The following is a 6,542-nucleotide window of genomic DNA, read 5'->3' on the forward strand; positions in this document are numbered from 1 at the left end:
AAGAAGAAGAAGAAGAAGAAGAAGAAGAAGAAGAAGAAGAAGAAGAAAAGAAGAAGAAGAAGAGAAGAAGGAGAAGGAGAAGGAGAAGAGAAGGAGGAGGAGGAGGAAGAAGCAGCTCAACTTACAAATGTGCCACAGGATACTATAATCTAGACAATCCCTCCTTGAGGGTCTTTTTCCCAGGTGATTTTATACTGAGTCAAAGTTGTACCAGTGGGATTGCTCTGTGGGTAGAGGTTCTTATAGGTAAGCTTAGCAACGTGAGATCACTGGATCACACAAGGTGACAGGAGAGAACTGACTCTTCAAAGTTGACCTTTGACTGCCACATGCTGTGGCACCCGCAAAAAGCAAGCCTGAATACACATACACACACACACACACACACACACACACACACACACACATAAAATTTGAAATTAGATTATGTTAATTAACAAAACTAACAATTTACTGGGTAACTTATGAAGAATGCTTTATTTCTTACTGTCATAGAGGCTTAAAAGTTCAAGAAATAAAGTGCTAACATCTGGTCCTTGCCTGTTAGAATGTGGCAGAGGGTATCACAGAGCAAAGGAAGTGCACATGAGACAGAGAAAAATCAGGTCAGAGTCACTGTTAATAGAAGACTACTCCTGTGATAACTGACCACCTACCTATAGAGCTATTCTAGAATAGCTTTAATCTAGTCACTTTTTTGTTATTTTATTTTATACATATGGTTATTTTGCCTGCATGTATGTCTATGCACCATGTGTGGTTAATGGCCACAGAGGCCAGAAGAGATGTCAGCTCCCTTGAAGCTGGAGTTACAGATGGCTGTGAGCCACCATGTAGGTTCTGGGAGTTGAGTCAGCGCTCCCTGGAAGAGCAGCCAGTGTTCTTGACTCCTGAGCTATCTCTGCAGTTTTACTAAGCTAGTCTTGTCTTAAAGTTCCCACTTTTCAATACTGTAACCACCCTGGCAGCAATGAAGTACTTTCTCAAGTCTTTAACCAGAATGACTAAACCTGCTAGAAACCACTTGACAGTGTATATGATATACAGAGAAATGGGTCAGGGTTTAGCGCTGACAAAATCCATGGTTGAATCCCAGGTTCTACCACTTAACAGGTTTGCCTCTGAGTAAATTGTTTAATCCCTCTGTCCTTGGTTTTTCCCTTTCATAATATCTAGGGGAAGATGACTCTGGGATTATCCTACGGACAAGTATAACATTTCTAACATTTCTAGTTTGTTCCATGCATTCAAAACAAAAGAGTAATTACTGCCATTTGAAAGTTAATTGTCTGTTTTATAGTATTTTTTAAAAAAACAACTGTAATGTGTCTAAATATACATTTCCTGATCATTCATTTGCTCTTTCCGCAATGACAGAGCATCAGCTACACACTAAGGCATGTGATGTCCTTGTCTCAGAGGTGGAATGATGCAGTTTGTTACTAGCCAGTGACATATTCAGGGTAGCGCTATGTCCAACCACTTTATCAGGAACCTGGAAGTTAAATTCCTCCTCAGTTCCATCTACCTCCCCATGATGGGTTGAATTCTCTGTACTCAACCAAATTCTCATGATGAAATCCTAATCCCCAGTTCCTCAAGGTGAGACTTTATTTGGAAATGGGGTCATTGCAAAATGAAATCGGTGGGGTGGATCCTAATCCAGAATGGCTGGTGGCTATTGTCTCTACAGAAAAGGGGATGTGTGGTCACAAAAGCTGACACATAGAAAGAACAGATAACGTAAGGCTATGCTGGGCTGGCTGGCTGTACACTTTCTTGTGGTGGTGATGACTTTGATGCACAGTGGTGAATGGACTGTGAGCTCTCTGAGCCACATCCTTCCAGGACTATGGTGAAGTACTTCCTGGGTCAACCTGTGCTCTGACATTCCCAGGAGCTGATTTCCGCTGCCTTTTGGCAGCAGTATCCAAATTTCTATAACAAACATGTCTTGACTGAAGACCTATCACACTGGGAGATGACTCCTGACCAGTAACTTCCATGTAGGAGACTTTTAACAAAGACCAGCAGTATGTCCCACTGGATGGATTGGCTTCCCTCTGACGGTTTGTTTCCAACCAACACTGCTCACTCATTGTACACCTCAGAGGACATTCAGAACCAGACGGTAGTTATCTTTACCTAGAACACCAACCATGCCTGGCTGTTAGTGGTAAAGAAAGTGTGAATTTACTATGTGAATTCTGACAAAGAGCCAGACAGAAACCCTCTGGGGATTCTGAGTCTCCAAAGCTGTCTAGGGATTTGGTCTTACCCAGTTCAAAAGCAATATGATGAACACAGGAGCACTGAATACCTTATGCTTTCTGAATACCTTATGCTTTGACTCTCTCTGTTTTCCCTCTCTCACTCCTATAAAGGTATCCAGTGATTTAGTCATTCCTGCCTAGATAATTTCTCCATCTTAAGGTCACTGATCTGTGACCTTAGTTATCGATGCAAAACACCTTCATTACAGCACTTGGATTATGCTTGATATGTTTGATAGACTGGTATGTGTCTACCAGGGTAAAAAATATTGGGGTCATCTTACACGTTCTTCAGTTAAACTGGCTTTCTAGTTTAAAAATCCACTTCAGAAAAAAAATCCACTTCAGACTTAAGGCTGGTAGTTTATAATTGGAAAAAGGATAATTTTTCTTTGTCTGCCCAAGAGGCATCTGGTAACATCCAGAGACATTTAGTGATACTTAGTACGTAGGGACCAGAGGTGCTGCTTGAATGGAAGGACACAACCTCCCTACAGTGGCTATGAACTCAGTTATCTACACTCTCAGAACTATGAGCAGCTTCCCAGGTACAGACGGAGAATTCTTTGCAGTCTTTTTGAGTAGTCCTGAGACCTCAAGCAAGTAACTCACCAGAGCAAGAAAAGATGGGACTTATAGGAGAACTCCCTGAGCAAAAAGTGATCCAGCCCAAGTTGTCAGACTTGTCAGGGTTGGGAAACCCTTTCGAGGAGAAAAGCATAAAGACAATTATTAATATACTATGAAATTATAGTATCCAACCTCATGCATATAAACCAATGTGCAAGCAAAGCTGGCAGAATATGGAAGGAGAGTAGGAAAAGAAGAGGCAGGGTCAGGGTACTACAGAATGGGAGCTAGCTATAACGGGCAAGGTTTACAAATAACAACAATAAAACACTTAAACCAGGAAGGGGAGGGAGAAGGGAGTGTGTGGGGACAATAGGAGGCAGTAGGCAGTGGCTAAAATGCACAACCAAATGACACTTTAAGTTCTCACTTGAAATTATGGTACTAATCCCCTAAAAGAACTAAAACTTTTTTAAAAGGCCTCAAAGACATTAATCAAGGAATTAAGTCTCAGAATAGGCAGAAGAGTGCAATAAAATGAGCTGTTCCTTTGTTTTTTAAAAACAACAATGAAAACAATGTATAATTGTATAGTTTTTAATAAAGAATAAGAAGAATACATTTTTTTAAAAAGGCTTACAGGTTAACCTTAAGTTAATTTAGTACTTTAAGTAACTTGTGGTACAGTAACAGTACTTAATACAATATTGTACATAGTGTAATAAAACTGATATTTTACTAAACGCACATGGTAGTCTCTAAGAGCTTTTTTTATTTTGATAATCTCATTAGCTATTTACATTACAATAAAACTTTTGGCCGGGCGGTGGTGGCGCACGCCTTTAATCCCAGCACTTGGGAGGCAGAGGCAGGTGGATTTCTGAGTTCGAGAGTTCGAGGCTAGCCTGGTCTACAGAGTGAGTTCCAGGACAGCCAGGGCTACACAGAGAAACCTTGTCTTGAAAAACCAAAAAAAAAAAAAAAAACTTTTGCATTCACCCTCTGTTTCTGTAACAAGTCCTTGAGACAGATCAACTCAAAAAGCAGAAAGGTTTATTTTGGCTCTCGGTTTTAGAAGTTTCAGTCCATGGTCCATTACCACTGGGCCTGTGGCAGACAGAATATTTTGTGGTGGAAACATGAGGCCAAGGAAGCTGCTTACTTCTTGGTGGTGTGAAACAAAGACAGGACACCCCACCCCCACCCCAGGGACCTAAGTTCTTTCCACTTAGCCTCCACATTCCAAAATTTCCCCTGCTTCCCAGGAGGCACCACAGGATGAAGAACAAGCAAGCCTTCAATACACAGGCCTTTGAGGATACTTACCCAAACCATAACAACCAGTTTTTAAAATAGAGCATACAAAATACTGTCATTTATATCAGCTCCAAATTGTATCAAATTATGGATGATGTCAGTCACAAGCAGAAATAAAACAAAAACATATGATTCAAATGATCAGTTGAAATGCTCAAAGATCAATGTTTTCGTTTCCATTTTTACTTTTTAGCATGGCCATTAGGACTAATTTAAAATGTGTGACTTGCTTTGATTTTATATTATTGCATTTTACTACAATTTTTTTTTAAATATTTATTTATTTTATTGATGAGTACACTGTAGCTGTCTTCAGACACACCAGAAGAGGGCATCCAATCTCATTACGGATGGTTGTGAGCCACCATGTGGTTGCTGGGATTTGAACTCAGGACCTCTGGAAGAGCAGTCAGTGCTCTTAACCGCTGAGCCATCTCTCCAGCCCCTTTACTACAATTTTAAATTCAGTGTTGCGTTCTTGGGCATGTAGGCCTGCATTTTGATGATGCTGGGTAGTACAAGGATTGCCTTTCAAAGGCATGCCAGAATTGAACAGAAGGATGCTACACTTCTGGACAAAATCTGATGATAGCTTCAAAGACAGACTCGCTGAAAAAGATTTCACTTTGAGGGTATAGAAAAGTTTGAGGCCCATTTTGGTCTATGAATGTGGCTTTTGCCAATAATCATTACCCTCAATGCTGGTGGCAGATGCTTTCATGCTATAAACCAGCATGTGTCCCCCTCGCTCGTTGGGAACACCAGTGACAGAGTTCCCTTCCCATCCCCATGTCCACATCACCGAGCCCACTGTTGGGGCTGCAAGGAGAACCTGTAAGAGTCCAGGAATGGGGCGCTTCTTTTGTGTCCCATTTGTACCTCCAAGGAATCCTATAATACAACTGCCCAAGGCAGGAAGGCAGGAAGGACACCTGACATCCTGAAAAACTGGTTGTCATGGCAAATGAGATTTTACCATGTGTCTAAACTTCTCCTCTGAAGTGAATCATCTCAGAAAACATGGAGGAGATGGATTACAACTTTTAAAAAATTGGCTTCTAGAGTCAAGTGTGTTGGTGTATGCCTTTGATCCTAGCATTCAGGAAGCATAGGCAGGTGGATCTCTGTGAGTTCAAGACCAGCCTGGTCTGCTTGCTTAGCTGGTTCTTGGCCACTCAGAGCTACATGAGTTCTTTTCTCAACAGACACACACACACACACACACACACACACACACACACACACAGAGAGAGAGAGAGAGAGAGAGACAGAGACAGAGACAGACAGAGAGAGACAGAGACAAGAGATAGAAAGAGGAGAGAGAGAGAGAGAGAGAGAGAGAGAGAGAGAGAGATTGAAATTCTTGTTAAGAACAATACTAAATTACCCACCAATCCAGGACTGATCCCTGTATTTTTAATACACCCATTGCTCTGAGAACCACAACAGGAGAGAAGTTTCTGGGCAGTGAGGCTGTGTCTCAGCATTAGAGTTTACTACAGGATCAAAGCTACTCAAACCTCTAGGTACCACTTGGCTTATACTCTCCTACTTAGAAAATGATGTTACAGAACCACAAAGGAGACAAAAAGTATACAAATCCTCCTAGGAAGCTTGAAATGGAAAAGTCTGACTCTGATCACAAGGACCAGTCCAACAAACCTGGGGTTTGACTTGAGTTCTAACCTTTACTCTTTCTAAAAGTCTGTGCTATGGAAGAAGGGGAGGAGAGAGAAAGCCTGAGAGACGATATTATATTGAAAATACTAAAGCAACATTAAAGGCAATATGTGAACTAGACTGAAAAGAATTATATAAAGTGATATGGAAATAAATTTGAATATAGGCAATATGAAATTGTTTGCTTTCCAGGTATAAAACTGCTAGTATAGTTTTTTTTTAGGAAGATATGTTTATTTTGGGGGAGATAATAAGTGATAATTCTAAAAAATAGGACTGAAGCGTTGTTATAGTTTGGATGTGTTCTCCAGATATTTACGTATCCTTAAATCCAAATGCTGGCACTTGGAGACTTCGGGTGTAGCTGGGGTTAAAAGAGGCCACATGGGTATCGTCTCCCTGATGCTAGGGGCTTTATAAGAAAAGGAAGAGGATTCTTGTCATTCGCAGCCTTTTGTCAAGTTAAGGTCCAGTGAGAAGGTCCTCACTAGACGCCAACCAGATGTTAGTGCCAAGTTCTTAGGCTTTCTTACCTCAGCAACCTGAGTTAAATAAACTTGTATTCTTTAGGGGTTGCCTAATCAGAAATGTTCTTTTGTAACAGGAAATGGACTAAGAGACATAGGTCATGATGTTTGCAACTTTTCAAATGGTTTAGTGAAAAAGTAATTATATGTATGTACTGCGTGCACACACACATAC

This window comes from Grammomys surdaster, unplaced genomic scaffold (assembly GCF_004785775.1).
Source record: "Grammomys surdaster isolate TR1022 unplaced genomic scaffold, NIH_TR_1.0 99, whole genome shotgun sequence".
NCBI classification, from domain to species: Eukaryota; Metazoa; Chordata; class Mammalia; order Rodentia; family Muridae; genus Grammomys; species Grammomys surdaster.